This window comes from Natator depressus, chromosome 9 (genome assembly GCF_965152275.1).
Source record: "Natator depressus isolate rNatDep1 chromosome 9, rNatDep2.hap1, whole genome shotgun sequence".
NCBI lineage: Eukaryota > Metazoa > Chordata > Testudines > Cheloniidae > Natator > Natator depressus.
Genome location: NC_134242.1, coordinates 74,569,880 through 74,590,293, shown reverse-complemented (window position 1 = coordinate 74,590,293; position 20,414 = coordinate 74,569,880). Strand labels below are relative to the sequence as shown.

At 40.3% G+C, this 20,414-nt stretch overlaps 1 protein-coding gene across 2 annotated transcripts in view; it reads left to right on the top strand.

Moving 5' to 3' along the window:
- The window catches only part of SH3BGRL (SH3 domain binding glutamate rich protein like), a 169,891-nt gene that overhangs the window by 48,586 nt on the left and 100,891 nt on the right, over window positions 1-20,414 (top strand). The window lies entirely within an intron of this gene.

The window sequence follows — 20,414 nt, the reverse complement described above, 5'->3', positions numbered from 1 at the left end:
CCTTCGCCACCTCTTCCATCTGCAGTCCCCCCTCCTGTCCCTCCCTGCTCCTGCCAGGGAAATGGGGTCAGGGCACAGGAGCTTTCCTCACTCTGCCTGCCTGGCACTACTGCCGGGGAGCGGGGCGCAGGGGCACCCGATTGGCCAGGAGCCCCGGGCACAGGCCCCGTTGGCCCAGTGGCTAATCCGCCTCTGCCCCCAGCCAAACATCATACTTACCCACTTACATTCTCCTGCTAACTTAGGGTGACCAAATGTCCCGATTTTATAGGGACAGTCCTGATATTTGGGGCTTTTTCTTATATAGGCACCTATTACCCCCCCCCACCCCCATCCCGATTTTTCTCACTTGCTATCTGGTCACCCTATGCTAACTATGTGCAGGAGAATTGGTGCTTAACATCAGTTAATAGATCTTGAAACAACAGGAACTAGGAGTTTGCCATGAGAAACGGACTTCCAAAATTATATGGTTACACTTGCTACCATGCACTGAGCGGCAGTGCGCTGAATACCATTGGGCTCACTACCTGCAAATGACCTTGCTACAGTAACTTCTCGGTCACCTGAAAATCTTCAACATTTCCCTTACAAATCAGAGCTTGGTCCAAGTTACAAAGATCAGGTTCAGATCTGAACCTTGCCAAAGTTCAGAAGTATTTGGATGAAGATTCTGATTTGATCAGTTCTAGAGAAAGTGGCCAGTTGCAGGGTTTGGATCTGAATTCAGGCTTTCCCAAAGTTTGATGGTCCTGTGATCCAAAATACAGGAGCCTTATTTTCTACATCTGTAAAAACAGGGAGACTAAGGGTATGTCTATATGGGAATTTAGTGCATGGCAAGCTGGGTTGTAAATTCATAACCTAACCTGGAACACACAAAGTTCCATAGCAGTAGATCAAAATGCAAGATAGACCCAGTGTGCAGCTGCAGGGTCCACATGGTCACTTAGTGTGCAGGAGGTTAGTGGACTGTCGATTTATACCCCAGCTTGCTATGCACTAAATTGCCATGTAGAGGAGCCCTAACACTACCCCATCTTTGTAAAGCACTGAGGTTTAAGGATGAAAAGCACTATCTAAGTGACGAGTATTATTATTCATTTAAACTATATAAAAGTTTTGTACCATCAGACAAGGGATATTCAGATATGTAACATCAGTTCATTCTTAACATGAAACACTGATCTAAGACCAGAGCAGTTCAAAATGAGGCCTATTGACACTGTAGATTGTAACTGGTTAGTCTTGCAAATATACATTAATCACAGAGTTGGTAAAACATACATTATTCATTTGCTCTCCTGTAGTAGCTTTAAGGTAAATTGTACTTCCTTCTGTGTAAACATTTATTTAGATAATTGTTTTAATGTACTTCCATAATTTATTCCATAGGTTGTAAAACATATATGGAGCAATTGCTGTTGGTAGTATAAAGTTTATTTGATTTTTTTTGAAAGGTATCAAACACATTTTTAGATTCATCTTGATCATCTAAATTGTAATTAAATCCCTGATCCAACCTCATTAAAATCAATGGAAAGATTCCCATTGGCTTTAGTAGGAATTCAATCAGACTCTTAGGGCTTGCCTATGCAAACATTTCATTCACTGCAAGGTGGGGTGTAAATTTACCTCACACTAGTCTGCCATGGACTAATTGTCCAGGTGCACCCTGCTGACACCCATTAACCAACTGCTAATGCATGTCAGCAAGGTACACAGACAGTTAGTCCGTGGCAGGCTAGTGCGGGGTAGATTCACACCCCAGCATGCTATGAACTAAATGTTTGCATAGACAAGCCCGTAGACAATTTTCATTGACTTCATCAGAAGCCTGGTGGTTTCCTAAATAAATATAAAGAGAGACAGCTTTTAGACATTGATATGGGTCACAAAATCCTTATAAAATCTTTACTTCTAAGTATCCCAGGTATTATAGATTGTTTTCAAAATTCCACAAAGGGTCAAATCCATTGAGCTTAGTTGCTTGACAAAAGTCAGCAGGATGTGATCCATCCAACATAAATGAAGCTAGGAACTGAATACAGGCCAAATTATATTTATGAAAAAATGTATTTTTCTAACTACCAGCACACCAAAATTTCCAATACTTTCTGGGTTGGGTTAGAGGTAGCTTTTCTCCTGGTATTTCAGGACAGTACCTCCATTTCCAGCCATGTTTTACATCAAGAAGGACCTGATGTCATGTAAAACTGAGTTTCCAGCCTTCTGTAGTTACCGGTGTAAATGCTATTATTTAGATATCTGGCTACTTGACCTGCATGTACAAATCAGGTAGCTGGATGCCTATATTCTTGGATTTGTATCCACAGTTAACCGTGGGCACAAAACTGGAGGTTAAGTTGAAGTTCCTTTAAAAATCAACCCTGAGAGGTCTAGCAATCAGAGTGAATCGCTGCAATTTTGCCCCTGCAATTAATTTGAGGCCAGATTGATGACCTGTAAAGTTATTTAGCCATTAATACAGAGCAAAATATCCCAGACTGTTCTAGTCTATCTGTTCTATATAGGTTCTTATACTGTGCTCCTCACCATAGTATGCAAGTGCCTTCAATTTTCACGTTGAGCAACTCAACTACATATCTGTCATATATTGTTTGTTCACTAGAAGCATGTGCAATGGAATCCCTTGTTTTTGGAGGGTCTGGGTTGGGGAGGGAGATTAAAAACCATATATGTATGTGTTGCTATATATTAATAATTTTCACTGAGGCACAATACTTCCATGAAGTGGTGGTTTGTCTCTGCACAGCCACTTACTGTGAGTTTTCTTGTACTGGGACAATGTAGTTCGTAGACAGTAAGGGAAAAAGAAATACTGAGTGGGATTAGGATAACTGTAGATAAGGATAAAAACCTTAAGAAGAACAAGTTAACAGAAAAGGAAATAGTGCATAAAATGTTGGGGTGGCCTACAAAAACTACAATTGAACACCTCATCAGGCACAAAGGGGACTTGAACTTGTGGTTTTCTGCCTCCTGGGTGAGTGCACTAACCACTGGGTTAGAAGGAGGGTTGTCTCCTGTTTTGTGTGAAGTTAGGTGGCCTCTAAGAATGCCTACTAGATTGGGCCCTACACATGAGACAGGAAGGTGAACATCTGTCTTTCTCTGGTTCATGGATTGCTCCTTGGGGCTTAGGCAGGCGATAGGTGCCTAGAGGGAGGCAGCAGTGCTCATGCTGAGAGGCAGGAACTTAGGCACCTTGGCAACTATTACTGCAAAAACGTAGGTGCTGAGCGAGTTTAGGCGCCTATGGTGATAGGCAGCAGCCAAGCAGCAGTTTTGTGGATTGCAGTGGCACCTAAAAACAGTGTGAGGGTTAGGTGCTTCAGTATCTTTGTGGGGCCATACCTGGAACCTTGATCTTGCTTCAAAATTTTATGGGAAGTTCATGTGGAGAGCACAGGGCAGGGGTGATGTGTTCATGGTAGCCTGTGTTGCTGAGAAGATGTGCTGCAGCATTCTGTACTAGTTGGAGTTTCCTAAGTGTTGAAAGCTTCATGCCCAGGTGTATTACATTGCTATAATCCATCTGAGAAGTGACAAAGGTGTGGATAACAGAGACCAGGTTATCATCAACCAAGACATGACCTATAAAAGGAGCAGAGTGTGTGGTTTAGAGGAATGTGTGTGGCAGTGCAAACAGGACTTCCTCAGTTCTCGTCCCAGCTCTGCTAGTAATTCCCTGCACTGGGCAAGTCATTTAGAATGGGATTTTTCAAAAGTGCCTAAGTGACTTAGGAGCACATGGCCCATTTCAACTTGTATAGGGAACATCAATGGGCCTTATGCTCCAAAGACAGTTAGGTGATTTAGAAAATCCCACCCAGTCTCATATTCTACATCTGTAAATTGAGGATGATAATAATAATTATCCTCACTTAGCTCAAATGAGTCTGTCACAGGCTGACTGGCCCTTTGAGTAGGGTGTCCCAATTTTATAGGGACAGTCCTGTTATTTGGGGCTTTTTCTTATATAGGTGTGATGTTATTGACAGGAACTGTGACTGTATAGAACATTGTTGCACTTGGTCTTGTACAGAGGAGGCCAAGTGGGGTCTCTATCGAAAGGTTGTAGTTCACTGGTTATAATTATGCTGTCTGTAGGTGTGTATCATTTTCGTATTTGAAGTTATGAATATTGGCTATGTACTAGTTTGATTTTAAGTAGCCTCAGTGAAGCATTTGGTCAGCTTCTTGAGAAAAGACTATTCTCCATAAGTGCCCAATCAAGAAACACTTAAGCTGACAATGGACTTTGAGAGATGCCAGTCCACATCTGAGCTTTCCTGGGAACATTCAAACTAACATGTAAGCAATGGTGTCGGCCTGTGAAGAACTGAGTCATGCATGAACATGTGACTTGCCCATGTGACTCCAAAACTCCATCTTGTAGCTGTGATTCTGCATAGGAAAACGCAAGGGGTTTCCACCCACAAGACAGACTATATAAGGCCATGGGAAACCCCTCCATTTGGTCTTCAGCTGGTTCAAGAGATAGCCTCTCCACCCCAAAGAGATGCCTGAAAGAAACTGGAACAAAGGACAGTAACCACAGGGTGTGAGTGATTGCTGGACCCAGACTAGGAGGGAGTCTAGTTTGTAAAAGAAGCTTATAGTAACCTCTCTGAGGGTGAGATTTACCTGCATTTAGTTTCTTACTGTATTAGGCTTAGACTTGCGTGTTTTTGTTTTATTTTGCTTGGTAATTTACTTTGTTCTGTCTGTTATTACTTGGAACCACTTAAATCCTACATTTTATATGTAATACAATCACTTTTTACTTAATAATTAACCCAGAGTAAGCAATTAATTCTTGGGGGAACAAACAGCTGTGCATATCTCTCTATCATATCTCTCTCTAACAATTTATGAGTTTACCCTGTATAAGCTTTATCCAGAACAAAACAGATTTATTTGGGGTTTAGATTCCATTGGGAACTGGGTATTTGGGTGTTGGAGACAGGAGCACTTCTTAAGCTGTTTTCAGTGAAGCCTGCAGCTTTTGGGGGACGTGGTTCAGACCTGGGTCTGTGTTTGTAGCAGGCTAGCATGTCTGACACAACCAGGCAAGGTACTGAAGTCCCAAACTGCCAGGGAAAACGGGCTCAGAGGTAGTCCCGGCACATCAGGTGGCAGTCCCAAGGGGGTTTCTGTGACCCAGCCTGTCACAATAGGCTTCTATTAACCTCCACCTCCTGTCCCGATTTTTCACACTTGCTATCTGGTCACCCTACCTTTGAGGCAAGTTAGGCTCAGCCTGGCTTGCGATGATCAGATAACCAATCCCCAGCTGATCCTGACTGTCTGAGGATCAGATGGCTCAATTAAAATTATCAGACACCGCTGAGGAAGAGTTGGGTGACTTCCGTAAAGGACTGGAAAAGCTCGGTCGTGGAGAGAAGTTGTGTCCTGTGACTTGCCTGAAGGGAAAAGGTAGTAGGCTCCTGTGTCAGGCATGGGACAAGGCTAACCCACAGGCAGGCAACCTGGATATAGACTAGGAATAAGGATCTAGTTTGGAGAGAACCAGACCTGGGGGAAAGACTCTGGGAAAGTAGCCCTGAAGGTCAGTGGTTTGGGTAAGAGGTGGGCCTCCAGGAAGAAACTCTAGAGGGTCAGTGCTCTACAAGTAAGTGGAGTGGAAGGGCACCTTAAGAGAGGTGGAAGATGCTTTTGTTTTATGCTGTTTGAACTAGAGGCTGCTACTAGAGAGGGCTTCCTTGTGGGACAGTAGACCTGTTGCAGGACTATTGTTGGAACTAAGAGGGAAACAGAAATGAAGCTATGACTGCTCTTTGCCACAGTAGGCAGGGAGTGGGTGCTCTCCTAGGCTCTTAGGACTATTCATTACTTAATGCTTATACAGTACTCTGAAGATGTAAACCACAATGCTATTCACAGAAACTGAAGAAGTGTTCATCCACCCATCTATCTCATACCACCCATTTAAAAGATCAGCTCCTCATACAGGCCAATACAGAGTTCTTTAAAAAAAACAAACAAACAAAAACACACCAAAACTGCATACCCAATATATGTATCTTATTGGCGTAGCATAAAACTAGTTCATGGCCAAAAATACGTCCTGTACAAGGTGCCCAAAAAGTTATGCTACTTCTAGCTGCCAAACAAGGGGCTTTATGTCATACAAAAGACACTGGTTGAATCTTGCAACAGAACAAATGGACAGTAAGGAAAAAACACTCTGCCGCTGTTGGAGGATTTTTCTGTTATTTCCAACCTTCTGAACCTCATTTAAAAGAGAGAGGAAGTAATCTGTGATAAAGTGTGACCATGAAACACAAATAAGTATTGCAGGAAAATTCCTATGCATACCATCTGACCGTATAGAATGAGGAAAGGAAAGTGACCCCACTCACATTCCATGCTATGGCAGCAGAAAGGCTGATTCAGCGGCTAGTACTATAAGTCTGATCAAGAGACAAATAAAACCCTGGCTCAAACTAGTAGATGCTGCTTTACCTTACGTATTTATATTGAACCATTAAATATAGCCCCTTTTTGTGGTATTTTGATGAGTGATGTGTGGGATACTAGCATTGCTGGGAAGCAAAATTCCTATTAATGAAAATGGTGAGTGAATAGAGAGCAATGTTAAAAGTAAACCCAGTGATGTAAGACCCCGAAAGCCAGTACCCACACATCACCTCCTCCAGCATATGAGGTATTGGAGATTTTCTTACTGGCAGTTTTTTGGTTGTTGTGCCTGATTATTTACTACTTGTATTACAGAACTGCTTAGGGGCCCCAGCCATAGAGCAGGACTCCACTGTGCTAGATGCTGTACAAAGACAGAACAAAGAGATGGTCCCTGCCCTGATAAGGTTACAAATCAAGTATAAGAACAGAGACAAAAGGTAGGTGCCACAAACAGATGGGAAGCATAAGAACATCATGTGTCATTACTGGTCAACAAAGTAAGTAGAGGTTACAGTACACCAGCTGCCTAGCCATTGCTAAGTTTTTTGTCAGTATCACAACAGGTGTGAGTGGGTGAGGGGAGTGGGTGTAATTCCACCAGTTTTAGATAAATGGTTCCTCTTAAAGAACAGAACTTGTACCATTTAAACAGGCAGTCCTAGTTGGGAGTCTTACACTGTGTAGCTGTTAAATGTTTATTAGGTAGCAGATATTTTAAAATAATATCTTGGAGCCTGATCCAAAGGCCATTGAAATAAATGGACAAATGGGTTTCTATTGATTTCAACGGGCACTGGTTATTCTTGTCCTTAACATTATTCTCCATCAGTGTGTTTGGTGAACTTCAGGATATTACCTTTCCCAAGCCTTTTCTGAGGGTGATTAATTAGGGAGCTTGGTTGGGGTAATATTATTTGGAGTTGAGAAATTGTAGGTGGCCTTTATTAAGATCTAGTGTTATAGCCCTTGTTTGGGCATCCTGCTTTCTTAATATATGAAAGAAGCCTCTTTTATATAAAACCTAGAGTATAAGTGAGGCACAGTAAATAAATGCAAATGACTAAATAAATGTTACCATGGTTACATGATTATCAATTACTGTAATCCTTCCATGGCCATAAAACATTGACTAAAGAGGTGGTGATTGACATTACAAAAGCTTAAATGCTGATGTCTTTATGGAGATCCTACAGGATCAAGTTTTCTGCCTTGCCTCTGTAGTAATTACAACTGATTATCAGGAGTGGAGGGAATGAAAGAACAAAGAAATCTATCAGCCCATTGTGTTTATAAATGTAAATTGTCTCTACATATAAGAATGCTACATTGTAGCTGGACAATATAAACGCAGTTAGACTATAATCTGAAAGGCAGCTCAGCCAAGTTAGTTCTAGATATCTGAAAATTGCAGAAGATCTGCTGCAGAAGTGGTACATATATGATCCTACACTTGCATAGCATGAAAATAGACCCTTAGCAGTACTTACAGCCAGTTAAGAATAGTCTATATGAATGCTATATGCTGTTTTCAGCACAGGTATGCCATTCAATGTAACAAAGGTGAAATCCTGGCCCCATTGAAATAATGGAAGTTTTTCCATCGACTTCAGTGGAGGCAAGGTTTCAACCAAAGTAACTGCTTTCTTTTATGTGGTGGTATGAATATGTTGTGCTATGGTGTCAACTATAATAAATTACCCTATGAAATTCACCTTTGATTTAATCCAGCAAGAGAAGGAAACTTCAAAGCAGAGGTTACCTGAGTAATGTTACTCTCATCCAAGTGCTATAGGAATCTCTGAGCAACATATTATGTTATACTAGGCTCAATGAAGAGTTAAGGACTGTCAGTTAGCCTAATTTAGGAATGTCCTTGCTCTTCTGGGTTTGATATAGAGCCTTGTCTCAATGTGGAACTACACAGGAGTGACTTTTCATGCATCAAAGTACAAATAAATCCCATAATATAATTTGAAGGTATGTACTATTTAAAATATATCATACTGCTGGGGAGGGGAATTTCTTGTTTAAAATTTTAATCTAATTTAGCTCTCCTGGAAGAGGCCAGAATGACTGACATCCCTGGAGTCCAAAGTCCTCTTTTATCCACACGTAGCAATTACTGTGTAGGCAGCAGCAGTGCAAGCTTCCCCACTCCCTGCCTGTTACCACTCCCCAATCCCACCCAGCTGATGTATCTCAACCTGGACCTGGAGGACCCCCACCTCTATGTGATTGAGTATTTTAGTCTTCATGCCAATTTGTTCCTTTACCTCCCTACTAAGGCTACCAAGGGTTTTAATTAGTGTAAGTTGTGGCAGTGGTTTTTGTGATGTGGATACCTGGACTGAGACCATTAACTCATTTTACATAGGCCACTGAACATCCATCAGATGGGAACAACTTTCAGATACCACAAGCTAAGCCAGATTCAACCAAGTGATTTGCTGGCGATAGGCTCTTGTTCAATACCATTTTTGTGAGATACCCAGTCCCCTTCCTTGTGTGTTTTTTAATAGAATTTTTGTTAAATGATGAGGTGCTCGACTATGGACTTCAGAGTTCAGGTTGTAGCAAACTGCAGCAGTTGAATTACAAACCTCTGGAAAAATGGAATGATAACGGAAGTGCTTTACTATCCCTTAACTATAATATCAACCTGGGGTGACACTAATAATACTGTGTACTGCAGGCAGAATTATAAACTACAGTGCATAGAACTTCCATACAGTACAAAGTGCACACAGGGGTTCTATGCTAAGTTAATGGTTTTAGTGAATTCCTACTAAGGCTAATAGTCTTTCAAGTAATTTGGAATATTAATTTATGATTTATTAATCATTTTCACTTATACAGCACTCTAAGTTTACATAGACACAGAGTGAAATCCTGACCATACTGAAGTCAATAGTAAAACTCCCTTTGACTTGAATGGGGCCAGGATTTCGCCTACATTATTGTTACCCCTTTTGACCTGAATAGTTACCCAAAATTCAGGGCCTTGTGGGTTGTTTCCATTAGGAGAAGAAATTGATGATGGAGTCGGGTATTCTTTGCTACAATCCTATTAATTTACAAAGAATGAACTGATAGTTCTGTTTCCCTCAACACAGTAGGAATCAAACAGCAGGAGACAGTTTTTTTGCTCACACTCCCAAGCCTCTTTCCAGCTAGTGCTTTACTCAAAAGTTCTCTTAGCTTTTCTCAGAGTCATGCTGCAAGTGCATCTCTGGCTATGCCCTTGGCTTTCTGCTGTTTCTCTGTCAGCTTCTCTGGTGTTTTTGTTGCTTCTCTCCCACACAGACACACAGCTGTAATCAAATCAATACCCTACCCTTGCATTTATCAGACTCTTGGGAAACCCAGTGGACCAAATGGCCCAGCTACTGCCCAGGTTAGCATGCAGTCTAGTCTTTGGATGGTGGCTTTCCATTGTTTCAACAAAGGAGCATTTAATTGTTCCTTGTTTAAGCTGAATGGAAGCTAGCTGTCATACCCAGGAGCCTCCAAGGGGTGTATGACAGTGTGTGTAACAGTATGTAGTTGGATTTTTAAAAAGTCCTTTTGCCTTAAAGCTGATGTACATTAAAATATAAACAGATCGTACAGATTAAACCAAACGACAGAACTCTCCTCGCCCTCTGTCCTCTCTGGATTTTTAAATACGACCAGCCCTTTAAAAAACCTGCAAACTCCTAGTCCACCCCTTTCTGGGAAACCTTAAAAATAGATAAAGCTTGTAGGGAGCCCCGCTAGTCAACAGCCTCAGACTCTGTTGGATCAAGGAGGAAATCAAATTCCAGAGTTGAGGACACATCATGGAAAATGTGGCATCATGTAGCACCTTTCTGATTATACTGGCAGTAGGTGTTTAAGAACATAAGAACGGCCATACTGGGTCAGACCAAAGGTCCATCTAGCCCAGTATCCTGTCTTCCGACAGTGGCCAATGCCCGGTGTCCAAGAGGGAATGAATAGAACAGGTAATCATCAAGTGATCCATCCCCTGTCACCCATTCCCAGCTTCTGGCAAACAGAAGCTAGGGACACCATCCCTGCCCATTCTGGCTAATAGCCATCGATGGACCTATCCTCCATGAATTTATCTAGTTCTTTTTTGAACCTGTTATAGTCTTGGCCTATACAACATCCTCTGGCAAGGAGTTCGACAGTTTGACTATTTAGTGCAGACAGATCATAGATTCTATTGACAAAGGGCTTAAAATCCAAAGGCAAAGCAAAACAAGTCAAGACAGGACAAATCATACACAGAATGTGGTGTGGCCATTTTCTCCTTCAGTGCTGTTTTCTGGCACAGCTTCTCTGCAGCGGTGGAATGCAGTGGCCTGCCTTTGAAGTGTGAATATTCTACAGAAGTGCTGGCACTTCAGAATGACATCCCTCCTATGCAGAAAAGCCCCAGAGTTGTATTTTGTTTCACATTGTAGGAGCACTCAATGTCCCTGACTATAGAGAAATCTCCATAGTTGTCCTAGCAGCAGTGCAACTACACTGGTTTGAGTGCTACTCTAGATAGAACATAGGTGTGTTTACCACTGTGTCACCTAAGTTGCTCAGAGGCGGGTTAGATGAGATGGTGGTAAATATACGTATGCCCTGTCTACACTAGTGCTCCCACTCTGTTGCTACTACCCATGGAGTTGCACTGGTGCTAGAGTAGTAGCAGGAGACTTCTTTCTAACCTGAGAGGCAGCTAATTGTTAACTGACACCACTTGAAGATTGAATTTTTTACTCAGAATGTCCTATGTGATTACTGAGTTAAACTTACACTGCAGTTATACAAGAATACTCAGACATAAACACCACCTAGAGGCAAGATAATAAATTAAACTATGAAGATTTATAGGTGAGAGAACCAAACTCGTGTGAACCATTTTGGCCTATCTTCAGCCACTGTGAAGCTGAGACCCCCAATATAAGCTGAATATTTTTGGCTACTTTGCTTCAAACTAATCCTTCTAGGAAAGAGACAACATCAGCCGATGATAACTGGAGGCTAACATGTCACTGAAGAAGTATTACGTTTAGCGAGAACCTTTTGAGAGGGACAATATTTTACATATCCCTGACATTGGGAAGATATTTGTGGGGATACCCACTGGTAACTGTGTGAATCAGGTAATTCAGTCCTTCCTGATCCACTTCTATTTTTTTTTTTTGCTTTATTTTAGTGGATATTAGATAAAATAAGGGTCAAATGTATCAAAGGGATTATTGGTTAAAGCTTTTTTGAATGTGACCTGTGAGACCTGTGCACCTCATGCCGACAGTTTGAGAAATGTGCATCGTTTGACAATTTCCAAGTTTCCAATGATGACTCCTAAAATGCACTAAGACACTCCCTTTCCCTTTAACTATTATTATTATTTGTATTACCATAGCACCTAGAAGCCTTATTGTGCTAGGTGCTGTGCAAACATAGAACAAAAAGATAGTCTCTGCCCCAAGAGCTTACAATCTAAGTAGTTTGCAATCTAACTTACTTTGCTTCTATGACTACAAGGGCAATGAAACATAAGAACCATGCAAACCTTGGTTTAGCTCTGCCTTTCTCTCCCCTCATGGAAATCTCTGTGGGAAGAGATTTGGGGGAGATGGACTGGTAAAACTCCACAAAAATCTTCTTGCAGAATTTTCGTTGGATTGTTTGATCTATAGAAAGCTTGAGGTTCTGTACCCAGGTTCCATTCCAAAGGGTCCCCCCCACCTAAAATGTCCCAAGCTTCTGCCCTCAGAAACCATGAATCCTGGAGGGGGGCACAGGAGACCAGGACCTTCCCAGTGCAATTCATCCTTGTGCAGAGGGGGAGCACAAGGCTCATGGACCCTTAAGCTGTCTATTTCAAGGGCTTAAGGAAGATTTAAGTACTCCATAGATCTTGTGCTGGCCCCACTGCACATGGCTCCTTTGGCCACAATGTTGCACTGGGAGCTTCAGTTCAATGGATTATCCACCATGACCCCCAAATCTCTTTGAGTCAACCCTTTCCCAGCTACAGTCCCCCATACTGTAAGTATGGCCTATAGTCTTTGTTCCTAGATTTGCATTTAGCCATATTAAAATTGTTTGCTTGGTAAGCTGGGCTCAAGCAATCCAGAGAGCTCTGTATCAGTGACCTGGCCTCTTCTTTATTTACCACTCCCCCAATTTTTGTGTCATCTGCAAACTTTATCAGTGATGATTTTGGTTTTTTCCAGGTCATTAATAAAAATGTTAAATAGTTTAGGGCCAAGAACCAATCCCTGTGGGAGCCCACTAGACACAGACCTGTTTGATTCCCTGTTTACAATTACATTTTGAGTCCTATCAGTTAGCCAGCTTTTAATCCATGTAAATGTGTGCCATGTTAATTTTATATCTTTCTAGTTTTTAATTAAAATGTCATGTGGTACCAACTCAAATGTTTTATGGACATCTAAGTATATTACATCAATACTCTTACTATTATCAACCAAACTTGCAATATCATCAAAAAAGATGTCAAGTTAGACAGGATCTATTTTCCATAAACCTGCATTGATTGGCATTAATTATGTTATCCTCTTTAATTCTTTATTAATTTTGTCTTGTATTATTCCTCCATTATCTTGCTGGGGATTGATGTCAGACTGACAGGCCTAAAATTACATCTTTTTTACCCTTTTTAAATACTGGCACAACATTAGCCTTCTTCCAGTCTTCTGGAAGTTCCCGATGTTCCAAAACCTATTGAAAATCAACATTAATGGTTCAGCAAGCTCCTCAGCCAGGTCTTTTAAAACTCTTGGATAAAAGTTATCTGGACGTGCTAATTTTAAAATGTCTAACTTTAATAGCTGCTGTTTAACATCTTCCTGAGATTCTAGTAGAATAGAAAGAGTGTTATATGATATAACTACATCATCTGTTTTTTTCCAACTACAGAATAGAAATATTTATTGAAAACTTCTGACTTTTCTGCATTATTATTGATAATTGTACCATTTCCACCTAGTCATGGACAAATACCACTGTTAGGATTCTTTTCTTCCTAATATACTTAAGAAAATTCCTTATTGTCCTTAACTCTCCTGGCAATAGAGTGCTCCTTGTGTTCTTTTGCTTCCCTTATCAATTTTCTACAATTTCTAGCATCTGATTTATATTCATTGCTATCAACTTCCACTTTCTTCCATTTGTGATTGTTTGTGTGTTTTACACTGCCTTCTCTCCCTCTCTAAACCAGGTCTTTTTTTAACCAGTATTGCTTTCCTTCCTCAGTTGTGGCTTTTGGGGAATCTAGTAAAGTATTCATATTTATCATTCACATTTTTTTTATTACATTCAGCCGATTTGTATCATAACACTTTTCAGCGTTGTGAAATTGGCCCCTCTAAAGCGCAAAAGTATAGATAGCTCTGATCTGGAGTCTATTCTGTTTGCATATTATAAATGTGATCAAGTTATGATCATTTTACCTAAGTTACCATAAAGATAAACTGATCACAGAACTATAAATTAATCTGTCAAGACAAGATCTAATATAGAATTCAAGAGTAAGAGAATCAACAGTAAGTGATGTGCGCTGGGGAGTTGTGGGATTTTCTGAAGTGGGGCTCCCTTGATCTCCCCTGTTGAAACTGTTTCACTGTGGATAAATAATGAAAGAATGATTCCGTCCAGATAGGTGCCCTAACCACTGGACCATAGTCATTCTCGCTCGCTCTCCTTCCTCCCCCCCACAACAGTCAGAGAGAGAAAGTCATGCACTCAATATGTGCAATACTTTACTTTTTTCATTTAAGTACACATCTGAGTTTGATGCACCAAACATCCTTTTATTTGGCTATACAATCATAAAAGCCAAGAGGCAGTTTGCACCTGGCAATCTTTCCGATTTGGAGATCATTCTGAAATTTAGATTTACACACCATCTAAAGAGCTTAGAAATTTTACTCTGGGTGAACAACACCCTTTATAATAACAACCATTCCTAGCTTTTCACTGTGCAGTGGTGTGTTAAACATTCAGGCTAATGGCATGACATTCTGATATTTCTGAGATATAAATGCATTCTGGGATGTATACATTATAGGAGTAGCAATAAATTGCATTTGAAGGGACAGCAACTGCAAGCTTGAAAACAGGTGGTCTTAGTGCTCTGAATAGTCCTGATCCTGTATGTCAAAGTTAAGCACATTTGAGTCTGGTTGTCTTTTAGGTTTGCTGTTTCCCTGTGATTGTAATAGCTGAGAATTTACATTAATCTGTACGTGTATGTATACACATATAGATAGAGATTACACCACGTGTGTATCTCTCATAAATTGCAGTCATGTGATAAACTGCATTTATACCCTATGATCACCTCCCCTGCACTCCACCCACACTACCTGTAGCACTCCAAACTTCTGATCAGCTTTCAGACAATTGCTATTTGAGCACATAAATCAAATCCATATAAATGTTTCCTTCTTTCCTCACATGTGGAACTCCCCCCACTTTCCTCCGCCCCGCCCCCCCAAAAAATTACATTGGCTAACATGGGTAATATTCAATGCTGGGCAAGAAACAGGATGAAGTTTTTGATCTCTCTGAGTCCTAGGAGCTAGAAACAGGAGCTGTGTACTATTAGAAGATAAGGAATCCCCTCTTCCTTTCTGGTGGGATAAAGCTTTCATTTCTGACTGATTATGAAACACTGGAACTTAAAGCAGTGATGTTCTGATGTATGGAAAAGATAATTTAGGGGGGGAGAAGAGCTGAGCTCTGCAAAGACACGGGCCAGTCATCCCTCCCCCACCCCCGTGGCTGGAAGCAGCTCCCATCCCTTTCCTCCTGCATGGTGCACAAAGGCTGCTGCTGGCGACATTCTGGTTTGAACCCTGGCAGAAATGTGGGGAAGGGGGGCATGTGACCCTGCGTGCACCCCCACATGTTGCCTCGGGAAGACGCAGCACAAGAAGCGGGTCCATCCCAGGGGCCCAGCCAGTCATGGCAGGTGGAGAGTATTGGGCAGGGAGGGGAGGGTCGGTTGGTCACCCCATGTCAGAGATGTATGGGAGTGTATGTGTATCACCTCTCCCCGGGTGTGTATGTGGGGGAGAGGGGTGTGTGTGTCACTTCTCCCCGTGTGAATCCTAAAGTCTTAAAGATAATACGGTAAATAAAAAGAATCCAACTACACAGTATTTCTTTTTAACAGGTCCTCAGCCAACTCAATGTTAATTTGAACGTTTGTACTGCATAGTTCTGACTGATTGCCGTTGAACTTGCTTGAATATAAGTAATTTTACTAGGTGTCCTGTATTCAGCATACAGAAATACGGTCACCCTATTTAGACCTGAATTGACAGCCTATCATCCTCACACCACATCATCTCCACAACCTTGTACTCACAATGCAGATGTGCTATCGTACCTAGACAAAACAGAATTTGCTAAGTAGGTGGTGGCAGCCTTAAGTAGAGGTTTTCTTTAAATCTCAACCTTAATGTTTCAGAGGTTTTATGTTTATTAAATGAAAACATCAACAGCAGCTAGTTTTTATGTTTACAATGAACTGATTCTTGTCAAACAGTGCCTATTTGACACCGAATAATATCTAAAATATTACATTCTGCCATTCTGCATTTACTGTTTCATTTTAAAATCCAAGTCCACACTCACTCTTATACACACCTTGTATAATAATTCAAGTGCTATCATGGCATTTTATCACTGTAAATTGTTGCTAACCTGACCTTAAATCTATCCTGCTGGTTAACATTAACCACAACGCTTCAGAACTGTCGCTGTCTTAGCCTCATGCATCCATTCATTACATCATATTTTTTCCTAGGATCTTTATTTTTAATAACAATAACTGAACTCCCACATGTTCAATTATTCCTGGCAACTCCGTGACACTTTAACAGTTGTTAAAGAGGCAACATCAAATTCTTCATGCTCTGGGTATTGCAAAACGAAATCAATCCTTTACACCTATAGAAATAAGACTAATTTTAAAAAAACCCTACAAAAATCACAAGAAAAGGTAATGATTGTCTTCTCCTTGCATTCCTGCTGAGCCTTCACACTTGAATTCATTGCCAGTAGCCTTTTCCATATAATAAAAAAATGTGTATCCATCTGATTGTCAGTTTAAAGACTTTCTTCCTATTTGGACCTGATCTAGATAGACCATAAACCAATCAAGGAAGCTCTAGATGTCAAAGTGGTGTTTGCTTTTCAAATTAGTCAACTGGTCAACCAGTGTCCAAATGACAGGATCAACTAGTGATGAGGATTTGTTCGGAGAAAAGTAATCTGTTTACTTTGTGCAACTCCTCTTGAGTGCAAGTTTCTATAGCAAAGCCATGAATAACACACGGAGATTTTTCTGTAAAAATTCTCAAGCAATTTTCTTTATTTGTTGGCAACATGGAATCTGATGCTTGCAATTACTATAGAACCAAGAACAACTCTTACATTAGCACCAAAGAGGAGGAAAGGTACAATACCAAACACACACAATAGTGCTGTAACAGTCTGGATACTGAAATGCAGAAATATGACTTGACATAATGATCATAACTAGCACATGTACACCCTGGCATATGAACTGGCCCTAAGCTAGAATGAAAATATTATATTCTTTATGCCTACAATTATTTAGATCACAAGCCTTGAAAGCACTTCACTTTAAGCAAATAGAGGTTAAATGTGAAGGGAAAATTTTGTGTTTTGGTTTGAAGAAACATCTTATATTCCTAGCAAATCCAATCCAGATATTTTAAGTCAATTTTAGAAGAAATAATCTTGTTTGGTATATTGCATACATGGTATTATAGTACTGTTTTTTCAGATGTGCATAAGAACATAGTACATTTTCCTCTTATGGAATTATGGGCCTGCTCCAGAGCCCAATGAAATCAATGGGACTCTTTCCATTTGGAGTGAAGTCTTTGGATCAGGTCCTACGTTACATGGGTTCATCCAAAGAATAGGCCCCCCAGAACTGTGGTAGAACTTTACTCATTCAAAAATAGGCTCAATTCAGAAAGTATTTTTCATTTGTAGAGTTGTAATGAATTATCTTCTGGCTGGTTATCACTTCTTAAATTTAGACACATACTTCCAGTGACCAAGATAGAATACTTTTAATTTTTATTATGTCCAGCTAAGTATCTAGTATTTGTCATGTACCCCAATACCTTTTTATGGGAGTGCCAATTATGAAATACTATTTTGCAATAACTTTGGAAAACTAGTAGCTATCACTGGAACCATTCCTTGAAATTAGAAAGACAATAATTAGTATAATTTATTTATCTTTCTCCAAATAAATATTATATCTTCTAAGGTCCAGCCAAATATCTGAAGAATGAGACAGCAACATTTTAGGCAAACATTGAGGGTTTTTTTTTAATTTAGAAAATAGTTCACAATATAGTCTGACCTCTAAAGTGCCTGGAATCTTCACCCTTCTCCCCATACCATACCGCTGCCATTTGAGATCGGGAATAATGCTGATCTGCCTTAGAATAAAAAGTGACCAGGCATTCTCTGTAAGGGTCTCTTTCCTTTGCAATATTCTCTCCTCAACCTGTTCTAAAAGAGCCCAAATAGAGTGACAGGCACACACAAAAAGTCCATCTGTTTCAGTGGGCATTTGTGGAGGACTGAGGCAGCAGTGGGGGGGGATTTGTCTGGTAGGGTGTTGGTGATTAAAGCCCTATTATAGGTCACATGACCGATCAGATGAGGTGTGGTAGGGTGGAGGGAAGAAGAAACACTGCTGCCTTGATTGATGTTTGGTTACTCCTGTGGTATCAGGTTTTTAAGTATATATATGGCTTCCCAGAGCTTTTGATAGGCATCCACTGGTATGGAGTTTCTTCTGAACTAAAATCAAAATAGTTTATAAAGATCCAAAAGACAACCCACTCCCCTCTTTCACCAGCTAAATCTAGTAATATCCCTTGACTGAGCTATTGGTGATTATCCAATAATGAACAGGGGATATTCTGCCACTCACAGGAGTTCTGACCAATCAGTTGAGAGACATCAGCTTCTTCCCCTAGGCCATTATCATATACCTGAGGAGACAAAGTGGTGGACCAGCTGTGCTAGAAGAATAAAAAACACAAGTATTCTTTCTCTTGGGAGTTTTTCCTATGGGAAGGAAAGATCAGGTCCTAAAACATTTACAATCCTTTTTAGTAAAGTTGGGAAGATACCAAAATACTAGTGATTGAAGGTGATCTGGGGAAATTTCAACTATTTGTCTTGAAACTTAATGATTTTAACTACTGGCTACCATTCTTTTAAGCCACTGCTACACAACTGAACAGCTATTTGAGGCAGGGCCCGTGACTATCCTTTGGACAATACTGCAATACAAACTAAATAATAATGACATCAGATAAATGGGTTAAAAATCATGGACATTCCAGGGCTTGTACTAACATACAGGAAAAAGTTAAATTCTGTCTACAGCATTGACTTTGAAGAATGGCCTGGCAACACACATAAATTGGAGCTGTCTATATGGTTTTGTTGCTGTTGCTTCTTTATGGTTCAGAAAGAGGCCCAAGAGGTTGCATCTCTCTGACCACAACCTCACTCATTCTCTGGTCAGTTAGTCTTCCTAGGTTGACAAGAATTGAATTTATAATGCAGAAAAGGCAAAACACCTTTTTAAAAAAAATTGTTCAAACCTTCTTTTAAAATAAGCAAGGAATAGCACAAGCCTCATTCCCCCTGCGTATCACTTCTAACTGTTGATACTTGGGTATAGGGTAATGTAAATGGGGACCATGACATGTACAAAGAATGAGGCGGAGGAAGGAGGGAAATACTAACAAGTTCTACCATTTATATGCAATGTAGTGAAACAGACTAGTCATGTAAAGATTCTGTTTGGAGTGCTGCAACTTAGTTATTTACTGAACACACCCATCTATGCAGTTCTGACTTTGCACACTAAGGCCCAAATTCACAACCCTCATTTTGTCCTCCCCACCCCTTATAAAAATAAATCTAGAAATGCAGAACATATTCTGTTCTCATAAGCTGTGTGCTTTATCTGTGTCTTTCTCTGCTGTACCTTCCTGTACCAAACCTAGCCTTTTCAAAGGCTTATACTAAAATGTATCATGTCAAGTGATTTCTTGTATTTAAAAGAAAAATCACCACTACAAGCACATAGTATTTCATGCTTCCGGTTGCTAGACTGTCTTACACAATAAAAGTTTTTAATTCTGCACTGCCAGTCATTTTGCTTCTTACCAGATATATCTGGCCAATAGTGTGAACTGAGCCTTTTGAATAAAAGGAGACTAAAGGAGGAAAATTTAAAACATCCTTGATATACAGTCACATGCATAAAATTAGGTAGAAAACTATTATTACTCCATACAAACCCTGGCCCTGAGCCTAGTTACTGTTTTCCAATTTAATGAGGCTGACACTAATCAGGAAGAGTGTTGCATTAATGGAAAACACTTTTTTTCACCTGTAGCCTCCTACTAGAGGAGAGTAGAGGGGCTTATAAAAGAATTTAATGAGTACACAACACATTTTTAAATAAGTAAATTATAAACGAGAATTGTGAAAGTTCATAATTTTATCTAGTGCTATAGAACATTCCCCTAGCACTACAGAAAGTCCTTTCTTACTATTGAGGGTTTGATTTAAACCCTTTAAGCCTCGATGCAGAAGCTTGTGCAATGGTCTTACAGCAAGAAGGACTTAGAAAACATACCAGAGGGATAGACAGGTCTAAGTTAAATAGGTTCCGCTCTTTAAATTTGGGAAGATTCATCATCCTAACTTCTAAAATGGTTATGCCATATATTTTAAAGATGCCAAGTACATCATCTTTGCTTAAACGATAGAAGTACCTCACAGGCATTACCATTTGTGAAATAGGACATAAATCTTCACTTGAAGATCTAGAACTAGATATGCTGATTTAC